This window comes from Lissotriton helveticus, chromosome 3_1 (genome assembly GCF_964261635.1).
Source record: "Lissotriton helveticus chromosome 3_1, aLisHel1.1, whole genome shotgun sequence".
NCBI lineage: Eukaryota > Metazoa > Chordata > Amphibia > Caudata > Salamandridae > Lissotriton > Lissotriton helveticus.
The window spans coordinates 183,452,730-183,475,104 of record NC_136061.1 but is presented as its reverse complement, the minus strand read 5'-3'; the positions used below and the strand labels follow the sequence as shown (position 1 = coordinate 183,475,104).

At 44.8% G+C, this 22,375-nt stretch overlaps 1 protein-coding gene across 4 annotated transcripts in view; it reads right to left on the bottom strand.

Annotated features, from left to right (window-relative positions):
• Positions 1 to 22,375, bottom strand: part of LOC144822253 (septin-4-like) — a 392,055-nt gene that overhangs the window by 70,590 nt on the left and 299,090 nt on the right. The window lies entirely within an intron of this gene.

Below are 22,375 nucleotides of genomic sequence, written 5' to 3'. Positions count from 1 at the left end.
CAAATACACATTGGAGATAATATAGTGGCAGAAGGGAAGTAAATATGAGTAAACTTACCATGTAACATAAAAATGTTGCACTCTATACTATAAGTCTCATTTTATACTACAATCACTTCGCTACAACCTCATAAATTAAAAATAAAAATGAATAATGTCTCAAACAATTTTTGATTTCTAAATATAAATTTATTCTTCAGAATTTTCTAAATTTGAAAGAACTAGTAACATGTCCTCATCAGCAATGTCCTCATGAAAAGTCTGCAATGATGATTCTTGTAACTCTATGGTCTCCAAACATTCGATAAATTCGCCATCAAGAGATTGATCAAAAAAATCATTCAAGTCATCTCCTCCTTGTGACAATATTTCATTATTGGTGCTGTCAATTTCAATCAATGTACTGGAATCATTCAAGTCATCTCCTCGTGACAATATTTCATTATTGGTGCTCTCAATTTCAATCAATGTAGTGGAATCATTCAAGTCATCTCCTCCTTGTGACAATATTTCATTATTGGTGCTGTCCATTTCAATCAATCTAATGGAATCATACAAGTCATCTCCTCCTTGTGACAATATTTCATTATTGGTGCTCTCAATTTCAATCAATGTAGTGGAATCATTCAAGTCATCTCCTTGTGACAATATTTCATTATTGGTGCTGTCCATTTCAATCAATCTAATGGAATCATACAAGTCATCTCCTCCTTGTGACAATATTTCATTATTGGTGCTCTCAATTTCAATCAATGTAGTGGACAATTCAAAAGAAATTGCCACGGTCTCTTCATTGTAAGCCATTTTATTTTGAAATTGCTTGCTGTAAATTGCAGAAAAAAATAATCACTTTCATTTATCGTTTTTAGTAATACATAATATAAAACTAACTTTATCAAGTATTTAGTATAACAGAAGGACTGCAAATAAATAACAGAAAACATTTTTCAAATTATCTTCAAGTGTACAACATAGTTCCCCTTACAAATTAACAACTCACCTTTTTAAAAGTAGGAGAAGTGTTAGTACTGTGTAAATCAAACACCAGAAATTCACCACCAAAAATTCCTCACAAATGTACCTCAGACAGTAGTATCACAAAATGGCTGTGGTTTCCTCTCATTTGACATATATACATAACCAATTAACTTTCATCACACACAAATACAAAACCAAACTAACATTTTAATTGGTTCTAAATTTCAACACTTTCAAATGTGTTTTCCCCATGCAATTTTCCATAGGACATTTACATACGTCTACAGCCTGAATGGCTGAACGGAATTACACCAAACTTGGCAAAATGGTACATCAAACCTAAGAGGTCAGGAAGGATCTACTATGCCCCCTTATGGTCATTTCCCCCTTCGCTTTGGCCTCCTCTTGTCTCTCAATCCTACCGAGAGACAAGATGGCGGCCGCTACGGACTGTTTGGAATGTTGACAGACGCCGGAGAACCAATCAGCTTCGCAAAGCTCCGTAACGCGAAAAGTACGCGAAGCGGAGCGCTGTTACAGATATATATCTGTTTTTTAACGTTAATTTCTCAAAATCCACTGGAGCACATATATTGAGACCTAGCAAAGGCACATCGGGCTACCAGTCCCTAATATTTTGCCAAGTTTCGTGCAAATCCATTCAGCCGTTCGATTATTATTATTATTTTTTGTTTTTGCCCCGCGGGGCCCTTTTAAAACCTCCACATCAAACGTAGGGGGTCAGCGAGGATCTACTATTCCCCCTTATGGTCATTTGCCCCTTCGCTTTGGCCTCCTCTTGTCTCTCGATCCTACCGAGAGACAAGATGGCGGCCGCTACGGACTGTTTGGAATGTTTACAGACGCCGGAGAACCAATCAGCTTCGCTTCACAAAGCTCCGTTGCGCGAAAAGTACGCGTACTGGAGCGCTGCCCAGTCCGCTGTTACAGATATATATCTTTTTTTAAACGTTAATTTCTCAAAATCCACTGGAGCACATATATTGAGACCTACAAAAGGCACATCGGGCTACCAGTCCCTACAATTTTGCCAAGTTTCGTGCAAATCCATTCAGCCGTTCGGGCTAAAAGTGAGGCCAACCGCCCTATGGAAAACTCAATGTTAAAAACACGTTTTGGGACCCCCCTTTTTTCTCGGCCCCCCCTTGACGAACCCCCCCCCAAATTTTCAAGGGCTGCTCAGAAACAAAATGTGCCATTTTCCTGAAAATTTCAGCCAATTCCGTCCACAAACGCCAAAGTTATTAGACATAGAATTTTCACAAATCCCATAGAGAAAAAATCCTAACTATATATACCTACTGGCGACCGCCAGTAGGTAATATATATATATATATATATATATATATATTATGGCTCCAGTTTGCACCGTTGCGAGGGTCACTCTTTGTGTCGGGTGCCGAAAAGAATGCGTCGGTGCGTCGCGTTTTAAAATTACAGCTCCAGTCTTTATAAACCTTTACCCAGCCGGGTCAGGAACAAAGACACAGCACTCCCGGGCTCAATTCAAACAGCGGAGGTATTTTATTTAGGCAAACGCGTTTCGGGACAGCGTCCCTTCGTCAGTGGTTCAACAGTGGTTCACGCAGTTTCATGTTTTTAAATGAGACGCCAGAATTAGTCACAAACATAGAAAACGGACTAGGGCGTCCACATTAACTTAGCGCCATCTTAGACTGGTTTCAATCTATGTTTTCGGCATTGTAATTCACAATTTTAGCTAATATTTACAGTTAAACATTTTGCCGTGTATCGGCCTGTGAACGGAAAAGCCCATTTTCATATTTTCATTCATGTAAGGGAATTTGTTTTTACACTCGGGGTTTATGGTGCAAACTATTCAATAGTCTCAATGACAATCATGGCCCATCGACCTTGATACAATTTCAACTGGGTTTTGCCTCGGATTAAATCTTGCCGTGTATCGGCAATGGCAGCCTTAATGGCTGCATACATTCACCCTGCTTCCCCAAGTATTACCCAAACAATGTTATCTGCAACAAATTATTTACAAAATAAAAGGTCTCATTATTTATGTGCTACCCGCCACCCATCTCAGTTCATCATGTATATACAATCATTGCACATTTTCTAAATTGCTTCAGTTCATGTATTCCCTTATCATAGGTTCTTAGTCCAGAAATTATTATAACTTTCACGTATTTTTACAGTTCATATCTCCCCTTATCCAAGGTGAGTTGCCATCTCCTCTCCCATGTTCAGGCCCCCTGGTGCCTTCGTTTCTAAATCAATAATGTAACGCGATTCAAGCCTTCTAAGGGTCTGCAATCTATTTCCTCCCCTGATGTTTTCCGGTACACAGTCTAAGCAGAAAAACCTGAGTAAGTCTCTGTTACTGTTGTGCTTGATCGCAAAATGTCTAGCGACAGGGTATGTAAAGTCCTTGTTCATAATCGCTCTCATATGTTCTAAAATTCTTAATTTTACAGAATTGATTGTACTGCCAATGTATTTTAAATGGCAGGGGCACTGTAAACAGTAAACTACATGATCCGTCTGACAGGTCATGAATTTGCTGATTTTCTTTTCACCTCGACAGCCTCTTATTTTGTAGGTGAGTGTGCGTTTGCTGAAGGCACATGCTTTGCACTTCCCGCATGGAAAGAAACCTTTGGCTTCCTTTAGTGTACCTTTGGTGTTTCGTACAGGTTCCAAATGGCTATGAACCATATGGTCCCTTAGGGATCTTGCCTTCCTAAAAGTAAATTGAGGGGTGACAGGTATGTCCAACCCCACAATATGATCTGTCTTTAGGATATGCCAATGTTTCGACATGATTGTCCTTAGTTTGAAGGAGTTCTCTGAGTAGGTTGTTACCATGCGAAATTTCCCTTCCACTTTGGGCCTTTCTTTCTTCTGGAACAGTGCATCGCGTGGCAGGGCCCTAACACGATTGAGGGTATCCTGTAAGAGTTTAGGTTTGTAACCTCTTTCCTCAAACCTGTCCATGCTTTCTCTGACTGCTAGATCAAAGTCCTCCCCATGGGTACAGTTTCGTTTCAATCTAAGAAACTCCCCATAGGGGATACTATTGATCAGTTTGCGGGGGTGACTGCTGGTGGCAAACAGCACACTATTCCCGGCTGTTGGTTTCCGATACAGGGAAGTTGATATTTTTCCGCCCTTTATGGATACCTGTAAATCCAAGTAATTAACTTGTGATTTACTAATGTCTCCCGTAAATCTAAGATTGCAGTCATTGAGGTTTAACAGCCCAATATACTCCTGTACTTCGTCTATGGACCCATCCCATACCAGGAACAGGTCATCGATGTACCTGTGCCAGGTCACCACTTTGTTGTTCCATGTGGCTTTGCTTGGACCCCAGGCTTCCTGCTCCTCCCACCAGCCCACGAATAAATTCGCGTAGCTGGGGGCGAAGCAGGAACCCATCGCTGTGCCCGACCTCTGTCTGTATAGAGTGTCCTGGAAAAGGAAAATGTTGTTATTTAAACAAAAATCAATGAAGTCTGTCGTGTCTCCTATATCCGAGACACGACAGACTTCATTGAGAAGATTGAAAGTCTGATATGGCAACCCTCCTGCTTAATGATAACGTTGGACATAACAAGTTTATACACGTGCATAGAGCATGGTCAAGGAATGAAAGCAATTGAATACTTTTTGGGAAAAAGATCACTAAAATTTGCAATGCATAACAAAATGATACTTGAATTCAAAACGAAAGTCCCGACCAGTCTTAACGGGGACGAAGAACTGCACGTACACTTATGAAGGGAATATCATGAACTTAAATAATTTTTGCAACACTGGAATTTTGATTTTGCTTTCTCATTTCTGTTTGATATATTGTTGCATCCAATCCTAGTCAAGCAAAATGGAACAAACAAGATATTTCAACAAACAAAAATGAGCTCGAATATACAATCTCTAAATTAGAGACTATAAAGCTGGACAGTGCAAAATTGCATGACTCTTTTTCTCAACCTTCGGAATACGAAGTAATGTACAATGTCTGAATCATTGAATGTAAAATATCATCTTATCGTAGAAATCGTCCTAATTAAATAATCATGTTTCTTATCGACCTCCCACACAAAGTAATAAGCCGCAGAGAAGGAAGATATAGCACTTAGCTATCACCCTACCCAATTTGGAAAAGGATTATCTAATCGATATATCCTTAGATATCTCCAAGAGATTTCTAAATCAATAATCAGCCAAACAGGGCTCACATATATAATCGGAATATACACATAAATCTGTGGCTTACTACTAATGTGGAGAAGTCGACAATGGCTAAATTCAAGCCAAGTATAAACTACCACTCCCACAATGCCTCCTAATAGACACAGTGGGTAGTTAGGTATACATAACAGAAAGCGAAAACGGACTTGCAACTACCGTGATCCGGAACATTTATTGTTCGAAACGCGTAGGTGAAGGAAGTTAATTGCTGAGCTGTAATAAATCGCCTTAACCATCCGAGAAGAGTGCGGTGTTCTTATTCATGTGTCTGAAGATATATATATATATATATATATATATATAGAGAGAGAGAGAGAGATATATATATCCCCAAAGGTTGCCTCTGGTTCAAAGACGCCACTCCGCAGTAAGGAGTTCACAACTCTTTTATTCAGGAAAGCTGCATTTTACAGCTGCTATTACCAAATCCCTGACATGTTTCGGAGCCACAAGCTCCTTCCTCATGGGGCAGAAATTAGTAAACGACGAGATAGCCACACCTCTTTTATTTCCCATAGTCGCATGCACTCTTCGGTGAGTAGCATGCTGGGAGATTTGGTCCAATTCTTCCCCATAGATGGGGTCAGTTCAGTTTACCAGCAGTTTGTGTTTCTTTTAATTGTTGTATATATATATATATATATATATATATATATATATATATATATATATATATATATATATATACAGCTCTCACTTGTCTCGTTTTTCGAAGAAAAGAGGAAGCACTCTCAGGAGCGGGTACAAAGCTTTATTACAAAACCCACAGCGACCAGACGGGTTTCGGCGTGTTGCCTTTATCCAACACGCCGAAACGCGTCTGGTCGCTGTGGGTTTTGTAATAAAGCTTTGAACCCGCTCCTGAGAGTGCTTCCTCTTTTCTTCGAAAAACGAGACAAGTGAGAGCTGTAATCTATTGCTGAAGGCACCGTCCGCGGAAGCACCCGTCCTTGAGTGCGTGAAGTGGGTGTAAACGAGGGAGCTTGAATATATATATATATATATATATATATATATATATATATATATATATATATATATATATATATATATATATATACACACACACATATATACAATACCAGTGGGGCTACACCCTATGCTGGACACAGATTTTTAGCTTATGTGTTTTAAGCCACGCCCTTCATTACTGCGCAGCGGGGCCCCCAACACTGCAGGGAGCCCCCTAATCAACCATCGGCACATGGATAATTTTAAGATATATTAGACTCAGTCGCTCCTTATTCTATTCATGAGGTTGGTGAGGGTAGGGGTAGGGATCGGGGGAAGGGATAATTCTGCATTACACCACTGCTTGGGTTGCTTCAATTGAACTAATTAGGCTAACAAACTGCCAGCAATCTCCGATTTATAGATGTAAAGGTCAGGCATAGAAATAGGGTCTGTGATGACAGGAAATGATGTGGTAATCCTAGATGGAAGGTAGTGAGTGATTATCTCTTCTAGTGCTTATTGGTTAATGTTAGACCTGGTATCATTGGCGTGAGTCTCCCTTCCATTTTTTCTGATTGCCTCCTCTGTTTTTGATCTGTTTGCTGGTTAGATGCTTTGGGCACTGTGCCACTGCTATTCAGTGCCACTGTGCAAGTGCTCTCTATGTTAAATTGATGCACTGATTAGTGACTCTATGATTGGGTTATTTGATTTACTTGTTAGACCATAGTACAGTGCGCCATGTGTGCCCAAGGCTTGTAAATCAAATGCTGCTAGTGGACTTGCAGCACTGGTTGTGCCACCCACAGAAGCAGCTTGTAAAGTGTGTCTCAGGCCAGCCATTGCAGAGCATGTGTGCAGTCTAGTACTGCCATGTCGACTTGGTAAGTGCACCCACTTGCCAGTTCCTAAAGCTTCCCTTTTCTTCTTATCAGACCCCCCTAAGGTAGGTCCAAGGGCAGGGTGCATTGTAAGGATACGTTAGGACATGCCCTGGTGTGTGTGGCATGTCCAAATAGTGAATTACAGCCATTTTCGTTTTTCACTATTGCAAGGCTACCTGTTCCCCATAGGCCAGAATGGCCAGTTTGATTATTACATCTTATAATCCTAACTGACTCAGGGAACACGGTAGAAATTCAAATTTAGTATGCCTGAACTCAGAATGATAAAATACATCTTTTAGTGAAGTTGGTTTTAACATTCTGTGTTTGAAAATAACACTTTTAGAAAGTAGGTATTTTCTTGCCTAACTATCCAAGCCTGCCTCTGCTAGGTAGTGTATTCCTTGTCTGGAGTTTGAGTGACAGGGGCTGGGGGATTCCAAGGAACAGAGTGATTCAGCACAGTGCTGAATAGAGAGATCTGAATCTAGATGGATTGGAGAAGTTGCCCCTGGGACCTGAATAGGGCTCCACAATGCTGGCTCCACCTCCTGTGGTGTGTCTGATGTCCCTGGCCTACACTGTGAAAGGAAAAGAAGGAGTCTTGTCAACAAAGTGCTCCGGGACTGACCAGAACTGGTTTGGGCTAGAGAACAAAGAGAATAGTAGTATAAATATGGGGACCAAGACCCCAAGATTTTAGATCAATTCTGGAACAAACCTTTTGCCATGGAGAAGAACCAGGGAAGCTGCAGGAGTTTGGACTGCCCCCTTGCCAGTGTGCTGTGTTGCTGGGTTGGCCTGCAATGGTTTCTTTAAAGCCTAGCAAAGGAGAAGGAACTTTTAAAGAACTTCAACATCTTGCAGAATATTACTCCAAGGGCTTGAACTTGTGCTTGCCTCCTTCTGAAGTCTCAGGGACAAAGGACTTCACCACCAGCTCCCCATTGAATTTCCTTGCTGGGAATTCCATCTGCAGAAGCCTGTGTGTCGCTGGGAGCTGGAAGCGCGACGCATCGAGAAGAAGCGTGTCGCCGCCACAGTGGTTGCCGCCACATCACCAGAGAAGCGTGCCTTCGTCAAAGCCGTTACCCGATGCCTCACCGGAGAAGCGTGTCGCCGCCACAAAATCGCTGTTGCATCACCGGAGAAGCGTGTCGCAGGGCCTGTCACGGCTCCAAAGCTACAGAGTTCGCCGCACGGCCGCCGGGCATGCACGCATCATCTTCACGTCGTCGCATCAAGGGCGCTATCTTATCACATCGCACCGGATTGTCGCATCGAATCGAGGCGCCATCTTGCCGCATCGTAACCGGGCCGCAGTACAAGAATCTACGCATCACCTCCTCTCCGGTAAGGATCAAGACGCATCCCCTACTCTGCGCAAGCATTGAGGCGCGACGCATCATCTTCCCCAAAGTAAGGAACCGCCACAACTCCCACTCTGTGAGCCTTTTGTTTGTTTTGCGTTACGCATCGAGGTACTTTTGTGAGAATTGTGTCGCATTTATCACCAACTTTAACTAAGTGACTTCTACCATCTTTAAGTCTACTTTAAGTACAGTATTGTGGATTTTTGTTGTTTGTGGTCTTGTGTTAAGTCTATATAAAGAATACTTATTCTTATAAACACCTGTGTGGTGTCCATCTGTAGTGTTTTCACTGTATTACTGTGTGTATACACAAATGCTTAACACACTGCCTCTGAGATAAGTCTGTCTGCTCGTGCCAAGCTACCAAGGGGGTGAGCAGGGATTACCCAGTAGTGCAATCCCCTTTCCCTGACTTAGAAGCAAGGGTCCCTTATTTGGTCAAAGGTGTACACCATTGCCAACTAGAGACCCCCAGTTCTAACAGTTTACATCGACCCCTTCCTGCCCCAATAGAATTTTCTTAGAAATCTACTAAGGGACAGATGTTATAAACTTTCACGCAGCTCAGAAAGCCAGGGAAAGAGCAGGAATGTGCCATAATTAACATTTACAGCATGTTCCTGTCCTTTGCTTGCGCCGGTGCTCTTTTGGCTGCCTAGAGCCAATGCAGGCACCCTTGCGTCATGCTGCAAGGGTGCCAGTGTTGTAGGCACGATTGTTTTTGTGCTGGAAGGGACAGGTTCCTGAACAAAACAATCCTCCAGGGCATTTCTTCTCTTTTTAAGTGTACTGCAGTAAGCAGTACACTTAGAAAGATGAAACAACGAGGAGAAATAAAGATATTTCTCCTCGTTGTGCGTCACCTGGGGAGGTGTAGCATTTTGATGCATTGCGTGGTGCACCAGTGTTGGTAAATCTGGGAATGCAAACAATGCACTAAGATAGGTAGGGGAGCTCAGGGAAAAGTTTAAAGACTGGCGCAGATAAAATCCCCAACACAATTATATATCAAACAGATAGTCTGTGGGTCTATCAAGCTCAGAGAAGATCTCGAGAGCAGAGCCAGTACAAGCAACACACTCTGACTAAAACATGGAAAAAAGTCCTACTTAAAAGGACGGAATCCCATCACCCACCGAGGTGGCATGCTCTTGTGAACATAATTAGTTCTCCATAATTGGCATGTTTAATTTACTGGCAAGTCCCTAGTAAACTGCACTGAGTGTGCCAGGGCCTGTAAATCAAATGCTACAGGTGCGCCTGCAGCACTGAATGTGCCACCCACATGAGGTGCCCTGGAAAGGTATCTCAGACCTGCCACTGCATTGTCTGTGCGAGTTTGTAAATTGCCATGTCGACCTGGCAAGTGCACCCACTAGCCAGGTCCTAACTGTCCCTTTTCTTACATGTAAGGCACCTCTATGGTAGGCCCAAGGTCCCCTCTGGGCAGGGTGGAGTGTATGTGAAAGGTAGGACATGTACTGGTGTGTGTGACATGTCCTGATAGTGAAATAATGCCAATTTAGTTTTTCACTATTGAAAGGCTATGTGCCCCATAGGATAGAACGGGAAATACTTTGTAGCATCTTAGAAGTGTCACTTCACATTGGGACATGGTAGAGAAATAAAGTTTAGGCTCTCCGAACTCAGAATTTAATAACACATCTTTAAGTAAAGATGTTTTTAAATGGTGTGCTTAACCTCATGGCTGCTATTGATATTCCTCTCCTGTGCTGGACAATAATAGGAATGGGTGTGGTCATGACGAGATCAGCTCGTCATGAGCACACGAGCACCGTGAATCATGACGAGCTGAGCTCGTCATGAGCACGGAAGGGGTTAAAAATGCCACTTTTAGAAAGTACATTTGTATAATAGGGAAGTACCTGAAATCCAAACTATTTTGTAAAAATGACCACAATATATGCTTTTCGTGGTACGGGTTATTTATTTACCCTTTTGTTTTTTCTTTCATTAATTTTTAATTTGAGTAGGAAACTCTCTTATTTCCAAAAGAAACATGAAAAAGGTCTAAAAAAAATTCCAAATTATAACCACATATAGACATTTACAATGGACCAAATCAATAATAATCCAATAACATACATTCAATAATTGCACAATACGTCATGTAAATCATGTTTGTTTATACAATTTATAGAAAGAATTATTATGTAGAACCCAAAGGCTGAACAATTTGCAGATAAATTCAATATGAATATCCTGATTTAACAGTTCGACTGATTCGTATCAAATAGAGAATATGCCGACGCGTTTCTAGCCACGGTTAATTCCTTTACGGGCTTTCATCAGGGCTTCTTATTAAAAGCATATTGAAGCAATCTTCTGGTAGCCTCTTAGCAGAAGAAAACAGTATAACGTCAATCAATCCTGGGGTGGCAAGGCCGAGGTTTTACTTTTTTTTGGTGAATTATTCTCTCGTTTTTGGATATGCGTTATTTTTCTCTCAAAAGATGTCCTGTATTGTGAGTCATGCCATTCACATTTGTTCCATCTCTTATAGCGAGCGTCCGTTTTTGTGATCGTCCAATTATTATTCTGATATTTTATAATTCTTTTAGTTCAGGGCAAAGCCGTATTCTTACTTTCCACCAACGCCGGTTGCCACCAAACGGTTACTGCGCGCCAGAAACTTTAGAAAGTAGGCATTTTCCTGTTTAACCATTCTGTGTGCCTTTGCTTGTTTGTAGATTGACAGTCAGGTTTTGGAGTGACAAGAGCTGGGGTTGTGCATTCACTGTAGACAGGGGGTTGAGGTGTGCCAGCCCCTTCCTGGATGGCTCAGAGCTGAGCTGAATGGGGCTCGGCTGCATTTAGAGTAGTGGGAGGAGATTTCCTTGCACCTGAATAGGGCCTGTCTCCCTTGCACAATGCTGTCATACTGCACCAGTGAGGACAGAACTGGTTTGGACTGGGCTCAGAGACCCTTGCACAAAGAGAACAAAGACAAAATGGGTTATAAGTTGTAGACCTTAAAGCCCAGAACTTTCGAGTACTTCTGGACACAAGAGGAACCATTGCCAAGGAGAAGAGCTGATGAGCTGTGAGAAGGAGTACTGCCCCTTTGCTGTGGGCTGTGTGGCGTTGGAAGTTGCTGTTCCTACCACGGAAAGGACAAAGACTGGAACTTGGCTGTGAACCTCCTTGAGGAAGATCTCTAAGGGCCTGTGAATGCTGGCTTCCTGTTCTGAAGTCCCAGGGACAGAAATACTTCACCCCAGCTCCCATGAACTCTGTTGCTGAGAGTTCTGACCTATTCCAGTTGTGGCCATCTGAAGGGTGTCCCTGCTGTTGGGAACTGGAAAAAAAGAAGAACTGAAGAAATTGACGCATCGCTCTACTTGCTGCTGTTTTTCCGACGCAGCACGAGGAGAATCTCCACGCATCACTGCGCTGCTGAAGAACTGATGTAAAGCCTGTCGCGGCTGCAAGAATCATTGCATCGAGGGATCGGGGCTGAAGAAACTGACACAGCGCCGCTTGACGACGATGCATCGATCGCCGAAGCATCCCCGAGTTTCACGCACCTGTGTGGCAAGTTTTCCTGACGCATCACCAGCAGACAAGAATTTTCTTGGAGTCAAAGCATAACTTCCCCCTACAGACTGGATTCAATGCATCACTTCTCCCTGAGTGCAGCAGAACTGTTGTATGGAATGGAATGGAATGGAACAAGATTTGTGAATCGCATGGCTACCCGGGGGCATCCCAGCGCTGCAGAGTTAGCTAGAGAACAGATGAGATTTAAGGGAAAAGCCAGGTTTTCAGGAGCTTGCAGAATTTTAGTGAGTTAGTTTCCCTACGTATGGCAAGGGGAAGGGAGTTCCAGAGCCTGGAGGCGCTGTAGGAGAAGAGGAGGCCCCCCGTCCAAACCTTCTTGAATCTGGGAGTGTCGACGAAGTAGAGGTAGTCAGAACTTAGCTTTCTGTTGGCTTTATATGGTTTAATCAGAGCTCTTAGGATTCGGCGCTTACCTTGGAGGATTCTGTGTGTAATACAAAGGGATTTGAAGTTGACTCTCTCCTGAGCAAATGGAGGGTGCTTATGGCGGGTTTAGCAGAGCACCGATTTTTAGTGCCTGTGAGAAGTCTGGATGCCGAATTCTGGACTACAGTTTAGAAATAACTAACTGTTTTAGGGGTTCAAAGATAGAGGGCGTTGCCATAGTCCAGTCTGGACAGGATGAGCCCCTGAATAAGGAGTTTTCTAGAATGGGCAGGTAAGAGGGGGAGGATTTTCGGTGTGGTTCGTAGCAGGCCGAAACAGACTCCCGCTGTTTTCCTTGCTTGGGTATGAAAGGTGAGATCCTGGTCGAGCCAGATACCCAGGCTTTTTATCCCTTTTTTAAGAGTGGGAGCTGGATCCATACAGGTCGGCCACATAGAATTAGGGGTGAATTTTGATTGATTGCCCAGCACCAGAAGCTCAGTTTTTTAGCCGTTGAGTTTACGGTGAGATCTGTTCACCCAACTAGAAATTTCTTTGAGACAGGAGCACAGTTTTTCCGGGGAATGGTCCAACTGATTCAGTGAAACAACAATTTGGGTATCGTCCACGTAAGTGACCAGTTTAATTCCGAAAGGGGCTACTATTTCCTCCAATGGGGATATATACACATTAAAAAGTATAGGGCTCAAGGACGAGCCCTGAGGAATCCCACATTGGAGTGGAATAGCTCTGGAATGAAAATTGCCTTCAGAGACCTGGAAGGTTCTATTTTTTAGGAATGATTTCAGCCAGGATAGGACTGACCCTGTAACTCCTGCTAAGCCGGTGAGCCAGGATACGGTGATTCACCGTATCGAAGGCTGCACTTAGATCCAGGAGGATCACAGCTGCTGATCCTCCTGAGCCAAGAATCTTCTACAAGTGCCATCAGTGCAGTGTCAGTGCCCTGGCCAGGGAGGAAGTCCGTCTGAGAGCAGTGTAGAAGTCCACCGAACTCAAGGAAGGCGGAGAGCTGTCGATTGACAAATTTTTCCACCACCTTGCTAATTCCTGGTAGTAAGGAGATGGGCCGGTAGTTACCCATCTCAGTGGGATCAAGGTGTTTTTTTTTAACAGTGCCTTACTATGGCTTTTTTCCCGTTCGGGGAACAGTGCCCTGTATTAGGGAGGCATTAATTAAGTTGGTAATGGGGGAGTTGATGGTGGATGCCACTGACTTCAAGATGTTGAGAGGGGCCGGGTCCAAGGGAGAACCTCTCTTGATTGATTCTAAAATTGGGGGAGCAGCCCGTAAGGGGGGAAAATGAGTCTAAACAGAGGACATTGTTTTGGGGTTCTGGTAAATAGGGCTCTGGTAATTAATCATTATTTGGGAGAGTTTTTAGGATATTTTGGATTTTGGTGGCGAAAAATTCTGCCAGTTTATTGCATCTACGACCAGAGGGGTCGGGGACTTTCAAAAGTTTTGGACAATGCGGAATGTTTCCCTAGAGGAGTTAGCGGAGGATTGAATTTTTTCTTCAAAGAAAGCCGCCTGAGTCGTATTAGCGTTTCACCCTGTGAGTGATCCACATTCTAACCGCAGACTTCCTGACCCTTGGCTGGTTCGTCCCGACGGATTCACTGCGTTCTCGGATCAAAAATTCTAGATCCCTGACTGCCAAAGACTATTTCGCCGCGATTCTTTCACGACTTTTATCTTGACTCGCTACAAGATTCAGCTTATGGGCGGTTAGATGAATCCCGCTGGATCCTATGGATCAGGGCTGAGAAACTACTCCCTGACAGCACCCAAAAACAAGACAACCTCGTCCTGAAGGTGGTCCACATTAACTAAGGACCTAAACGTCGTCGACCCTACAGCGCAAATTATAGGCGCATCCTGTTGTGACTCCATTGAAATCACGAACTGTATTATAAAAAGTCACTGATTTTATGTCACATTTTTGAGCTATTCACTGTAAATATTTCACCTTGCGCCGTTCATCGCTGTTCACCTTTTTTCACTTGCGTCGCCACATATCACTTGTATATACTGAGCACCAAGTTTTGTTGGTTGTCATTTGAATTATTCTACTCTGTGCTGTATATAATCATTTCCATATAAAATGCTTCTCTTTCTCTTGTTGAATATCAAAATATAACAAATTAACTTTGGAAACTAATTTATTTGAATAAGTGTCTCCTTTCCTTGATCAATGTAATGCTTTGTGCATGCAATATAATTTGTCTTTTCATTCATACCGTTTGGGATATTGTTTTTTCCTTATATGAGTTGTATTAAGGGCAGCTTTATAAGATATGATGGCTAATCTGTATTCAGTTTTTTTTATGACTGGCAAAGCCTTTCCTGCATACTCTTTCTAGTTTTTTGCATTGTTTTTTCATATTACGGAGTTCAGGGGTTACTAGGCAGATTGGAAGGTTCCGCTTTTTTTAAATAAGATTTTTTTTGACAGTACTAGGTCCAGAGAATTCTCGATCCATATGAGAATTTCTTATCTGCTATTAATGGGTCTGAATCATATGTGGGAGTGGCTAGTTCAAGTTCGCGTCTCCAGTCATCTGGGGCTAGTTTGGACCAAGGTCGTTCTAGGATGCGTGGGGCTGGCACATTGGGGTCCTCAATAAAAGTTTGCCAGATGAATGTTACTAAAATGTGGTCTGACCACGGGAAGGGTGAAGGTTCCATAATTGTTAATTCAGTAATGTTTGAAAAAACAGGGTCTAAAAGGTGACCTTTTACATGTGAGCTTGGGGAGAGCCAGGTCTCTGTCAGAAACAGAACATTCGGTTTTGTGTCCTGAAGGAATATGGAAATTTCCAGGGAATGTTTAGGCAGGGATCTGCTAACCGGGTTCCCTGCAGGGAGTGGAGTTCCCTTTGGTGAAAGAACATAAGGGCAGTGGGTGCAGTGGCTTTGCAATTCCTCCAGGGAGATTGTGGCTTTGGGGCCTGCCTGATTTGGAGTAGTTTATCCCTGGAATAGCGTAGGGGGACTGTGGGAGAGGGGGCAGAGGTTCCTAGCCCTGGGCCCGGTCTAGCGCGGACGGGCGCAGACGGGCTTGCCTTTAGCACGCCTCATCACGTTTTAAACACGAGCGATTGAAACTAAAGCGCTAACCGTCCAAGTTGCACACCAGCACTTCCGGTCTGCGTGGTCTTCCCTCCACTCAACCGGAACACTCCGTGGTGGACCGGGGAAGACGCAGCCTGGTGCCCGTGTGAAGACAGCGAGTGGTAAGTGAAGTTAAAAACCAAGTGCGGTGCTTTTAAAAACAAGAATAAGCTGAGCGTGAGGTATTTTGTGCAGGGCAGGGGTTCAGTATAATTACATCAAAGCTGGTACAGTGCAGTAACCATTGGCAATACAACAAAGTAAATAGTGCAATTCGGGAGCACTTTACCAGGAGCTCCTACCTTGAACTAAATTACCCAGGTCAATATCATCTAGCGCATCCGCTGCGTCAAGGTGTGCATCACGTTTTATACAGGAGCGCTTGAAACTGCATCACCTCGCCAAGGTCTCAGGAACTGACACATCCCATCTCTACGGCTATTAGGCTTTGTAAATTTTTATGCATCTGCAGGTACTTTGTGTAGAATCACGCATCCATAATTTTCTATGGACCAACTTATTTGAAACCTTTTTAAAGTCATATTTGTTTTACATGTATGTTGGATTTTTGTTGTTTTGGTCTTGTTGAGTTTATATAAAGATACTTGATTTTTCTAAACTGGTGTGGTGTCAAGTTGTGGTGTTATCAATGTATTACTGTGTGTGTTGAGAACAAATACTTTACATATTGGCTTTGGGATAAGTCTGTCTGCTCGTGCCAACCTACCCAGGGGGTGAGCAGGGTTTATCTAAAGTGTGTATCCCCTTACCCTGACTAGAAGCAAGGGTCCATATTTGGACAATCTACCTACATCTGCGAACCAGAGATCCCCATTTCTAACATGCAGTATCAAAGCCTCTGGGGTGGCATCCATAATCTCTTGCTGTTGCTATTTTAGAGAAGTATTGAATTAGTTTATCAAAATATTTGGAAAAAGTCATGCCTGATAGGCTCAAGAGTCTTACTTTCGTACATTAAAACTAGGGGCAACCAATGTTTCTAAGGCAAAATTCAGATTTTTAGCCCAGACTAACTTCAACCATGGCTGGCAGAAGAAATCCGGGTTTATGTAGTTCAAATAGGGGTGGCCACGGGGAACCCCCAACTTTCCTTCTGCTACTATTGGCACTGACTTTGTTCAACCTGGTCACAGAGGTCGAGGAAGCACTGACAGGAAAGGGAAGTAAACAAGATTCAAAAAGCCCTATTTACTTTTTTTTTGCTAAAATGCACTTCCTTTCCTCTCGGCCCTCAGCAGGAGTCTTTTGAGGGACGGGTAAAGGGTTAGACTGTGAAGTCACTGGAAGTAAAAGTTGCATAATGTCACTTCCCCAGCCCCTGCCTCAAAGGTTGTGTTAGAAATATGTGCCCTTAACAAGCCTTGCTCTGATAGGATGGAACATATTTTAGTATTTTTTCTTTGGTAACATTATCTTCGAAAATGTGATAATTGTTGAAAAATAGTTTTAAAAATCTACTTAATTAATAGTTTAACTGTGCAATATTATCTCGATTTATATAATGGATATATATGGAAAGAGTGAGCGACTTTACAAGGGGCATGGATGGATACGTGAAAAGGCCGTTTAGTTAATGTAACAAATGTTGGAATTAATTATTTTACCTTCAAAGTTTTCACATTTGCAAAATCTGCCTGTGGGTGAAATTTCCTGCAACAGACATTTCCAATACAAACTTCTTTGCCAGCGAATTCTTCTGCAACAGCGTATGACTTGTTGGGCTTTTTCTCTGAGCAAATCTACTAATTGCAAGAATTGTCACCAAATATTTTGGGGGATATTCTCAAGGACAAGCGATAACTACCGCAAACGCCAGTTAGCAGCAGTTTTTTATCGCCGCCTAACCCTGTAAACTATCGCCCTGTAAGCGATGTATTACAAAGCTGTCGCTACATCGTGATAGTATCACGGAAAGGTAGTGAAAACTGCAGCTAACATCAGCGCGATGGCGATAGGAAATACGACGTTGGCAAGCAATAACTACCGATAGGCCCATTAGCGGTAAAAAAACCTCATGCTAGTCAGCCCAACGTGCGTTTTTTTTCCTCAAATGCAAAAAATAGCCTATCAGTCAACCTCCATTATAAAATAGGCATAAAAACCAACAAACTGCAGAATGGAGCAGCCAGGGCGAAGTGCAGCACACAAAAACCCCTGCAAGCCAGCCAACATCCAGGATGACCAGGATGAAAGCCTTGATGCCTCGCTGGACTGGAGCCTGGATGCCTCGCTGGACTTGCACCTGGAGCCTGGATGCCCTGCTGGATCTGCGCCTGGAGTCTGGATGCCTCGCTGGACCTGTGCCTGGAGCCTGGATGTCTTGCTAGACCTGCGCCTGGAGCCTGGATCCCTCGCTGGACCTGTGCCTGGAGCCTGGATGCCTGGATGCCTGGCTGGACCTGCACCTGGAGCCTGGATGCCTCGCTGGACCTGCACCTGGTGCCTGGTTGTCTCGCTGGACCTGCATTTGGAGCCTGGATGTCTCGCTGGACCTGCGTCTGGAGCCTGGAGTGGGATGTGGAGGAGCTGTGGAGTCGATGAGCCATGGCAGTAGACATTGAGGTGCGATGATCACCAATACCTGGTGGTGAAGTCTGGCAGAGCGCATGGAGGCACGTTGCTGACCTGTGTGAGAATACCATCTTGCGCACCTTGGAGCTGTCAATAGTAGAGGCGCTCATGCGCCCCAACGGAGGGAGGTCTGCATTGCATACTACGATCCACCACTACACCGGGGTGCACGGAGGGGATTACCAACGGTGGGTGCCGCCTCTCTGCATCACATGCTGGATGATGTTGGGTTGGCCGGACGCTGTGGAGAGTGAGGCCCCTAAGCTGCACCGAACTTGTGTGGCGTGAGTGCTGCAACTTCATGCTTAAGGGGGCGCTGCTGCATCAACTGCATCAGGATTGGGAGGTTCACCAGCAGACTTGGCATCGACCGCTGTACCCAGGCTTGTGAAATCCCTCCTGGCTGAGGCTCCTGCTGGCTGAGCCACAGATTTCGAGAAAGTACAACGGATTCCCCCACAGTGTCAATGTCCAGGTATAGAGAAGGTGGTACGTGTAGCACAGGACGCCTTGGGGTCGAGTCCCCCAGGCCTAGCACATGTAGATGACGCACCCCCAGTGTTGGCTCATCCGTTATGGCAGGAGAGCGTCGCCCCACTGCTTTCAAGCAGTGCTGAGGAGGATCAATCATCACATGATGATATTTTACTGATGTAACCGTGTTATGTTTCCCTTGTGGGTGGGAGGGTGGGTAGGACTGCTCCAAGCACGGGGCAAGGCATGGCCGGATTGGCATGCCCACTCAAGTGTGCAATTACTGTTTAGTCGGCCCAATAAGGCCGCCCAAAGCAGTCATGGGCACTTCCCTGTTCGCAATGCAGGATGCATTACAGCCTGCATGGAGAACATGCCCACTGCTCCAGCCTCTAGCTGCATGCCTTGTTCCGTTGCCAAATACCAATCTCACAGCCGCATTGCAGTGTTGTGATTGGCTCAGGGGAGGAACCCTGGCTGCCTACTCCCTGTTCTGGGAAGAAGACACAGGCGAGCAGGAGCAACAAAGACACAGGACCCACTTCGAGGTAAGACTTCCCTTATTACAATTTTTACAACAACCGCTCACACACACATCCCTGTATCCATGCCTCATCCAGTGTTCTTTCCAGCGTTTACCACCTCACAGCTGTCCAGCCCCCCCAGCACTTCTCAATGGCGGCTGCTGTGCGCCCATGCACAGTGGACATACCACACGTGTGCCAAAGGCACATACAAGATTGCGAAGCATGCCATAACATCTCATTCCATTCCCATGTATACTAATACTAGGCACATTGCAACAGTAGAGTAGGTGTTGCATTGCAGAGACATCAATATCACTATTTCCACATCAGTGAGTGCAACCCAAAACTAACCTTTGCACCCCAAACCCAACCATGAACCCTGGAATTCCTTTTTGAGCCCCCATAACACACCCAAAAATCAAATTTGACCCAAATGCACACCCCAATTTTCATATTTTACCCCAAAACACACCCCAAATTCCATATTTTACCCCAAAACACCCCCCAAATTCCATATTTTACCCCAACACACTCCCCAATTTTCATATTTTACATCCAAAACCCATACCCACCCGAAAAACTTTAAATTACCCCATTACTGACCTCACAGTACAATGTAAAGGCACCTGCGTTGTCGAAGTTGCGTTGTTGACGATGTACTGCCTGCGTTGTAATGGTTGTCTCCCGTGCCAAAGGCAACCCATAGGCTACACCACTTGCATCCGTCTGCCCCTGGACCGCGCTCTGCACTAAAGAGCCTTCCACTTGCACACTCCACCGCTACAACGTCAGCACCCTCCTCGCCATCAACCCTGGATACCACCTCGCCTGCCAGGGCCAACCTCTGCTCCGGATTGGACATCGCCATCGCCATCACTGACGGCTGCAGTAGCGCCCGCAAGGAGCACCCCGACCATCAAGGAGGAGGCATTGCCATCACACTTCGACTGACCACGCACTCTAATGACCCAAGGGTGACCATGGACCACCTCAACTCCCAGAACTGGACCAAGCCCGAGCACATCCTCGGCGGCAGCCTCATGTGCAGGTCCCCCGGGCCATGGCCCCCCATTCTCCAATACCATTGTAGACCTCATTGCACCCCAGAGTCTCCCATCAACCGAAGACATCCTACTCGGTGAACTCAAGTTCCACCTGGACAACCCCAGTGACCAGGACACCAACCCTCCTGGGGAAAGTCCCCTACATCAGCCGCAAGTCACCTCAACAAGCCACATAGCAGGACACACGGTTGAGCACGTCACCTCCGCCAGCGGGAACTTCAACTACAGCCACAACACCGGTCTCTCCTGGTCGGACCATCTTTGGTAACATCACGTCTTCTCCTTGCCCACCAGACGCCACCACCATCATCGCATCCCCTCGCAGCTGGATCAAGGCCACCGAAGAATGTCTTGTCCACTCCCTCCGCAACAACACTCCACCAATGCTTCCAAACGATGACACAGCAGCACGCAACCACCACCGATGGATCTCCAACAGCGCCGACATTCGGGCACCCCTGATAAGCAGCACTGAGTCAGTACCTTCCTCCTGCTTGATGGCAGGCATGAGGGTGACGCAGTGCCACAGGGATAGGCTGGCCCCATGCATTGCTGGAGTTGTGTCATGCTTGACTTTAGCACAGACCATATCGGTCATTACTTGCGTCATGGAGCGCTGTCTGATGAATACTGAGAATTCCATGCTGTTGCAAGAAGGGTGTAGTGAGAAGTGTTGCAATGCTGTCTTGTTGCAGCACTGCAACACTTTTCATGACTAGGGCCTGGGAATGCGCACTATCTTATTGATGGCACGCATTCCTACACTGTAGTTTTGTTGCAGGGCAGCGCTGCAACATTGCTTGCAAAGCTGTCCAGCACCAAATCATGCTGAGATGTGGCCCCAAGCGTTATCCCCATTTTTAAGACCAGCTATTTTCTGGTCTTAAGTAACTGTCTCTAACTGCAGTTAGAGCCATTTTTTGGGGGTCTTCAGAAGTTCACGGATCCCGTTGTGAATATGGAGTAGTGTTGTTTGCGGGCGTTTTTGCACGGGAATGCCTCTCCTGCATATACTTATCGCTAACAGAAGTTAGCAATCTTTATAACGGACGTTTTTGCCAAAAAAACTGTCACTAACGACTGTTAGTGACAGCTTGGTAAGTCCTCGTGAATATGCCCCTTTGTTTTTAACTTTGGAAAGTTGCTATGAGCGAACTTTACAATTTTTGCACATGCCTCATTAATGTTAGTAGTTAGTAGTTATTTCTGAAAGAATGCTGAAGTGCTCGGCTGATTGACCTAAAGATAAGAGGGAGGCGTGCATGAACGAGGCTGGACAGTACCCAAAGCCCAGAGACAGGGTTAGTAGTGTACCTGCAAAGCGAGGTGGAAGTTGTAGGCAAGAAGTGCCATGGGAGTGCATACATGCCAACATTTCAACTTCGATAAGAGGGAGAAATATTCGCGGGCGGAAAGACATGAATAACGCGTAACACGAAACAGGTCAGGCGTAACACAAAATAGATTGGAGGCACTGGTGGCTGGTGGCATTTGAAAGTTGTGGGCTGTAAACATCTGTGGGAGTGTACCTTAACGTGTGTCAGGAGCACAAAAAAACGCTATGGCAGGCAAAGGGGGTGTGACAATATTTCAGGAGCTGGTTTCTGGCAGTGCCTACTTCTAGTCACAGTAAACCAAACCCTAGTGCCTGCTGAAGCCCACCGAGGAATACTTTTACACAGCATAGCCAGGCAAAAAGTCCTCGCCCCTGGGCCTGCCTAAACTCACATTAAGCCAATAGCTTTAGGACGGGCTGGCAACTACAGGAGGCGGGGAGAAAGGGCAGAGAGCAGAGGTCATTTCCGAACTCAATTTAGCTCTAACTTACCTCAAGCCGATCATTCTGCAATTCGCATGGAATCGGGTTTTTCAACAACAAGAATCGGGAGGCGGGAGACTAGCTATCAAATCGGTAGTCTCACGCCTGAATCGGGAGGGTTGGCATGTATGGGAGTGGGCTCATTCATGGCTTTAAATAGGGTGGGGGCAGTTGAGTGGTACTTGGAGTGGCTGGCAAGCAGATGGATCTTTTGGGAGTACTGTGATGCTTTGTGACAGGATAATTTAGTCCAGCTACTGAATGAATTGACCGAGCGAGATGACTTCCCATCATGCACGTCACCTCTGCCATGCACCATATCCCCTCCCCTAATACATACTCAACCTTGCCATGCTACATACCACCTCACTT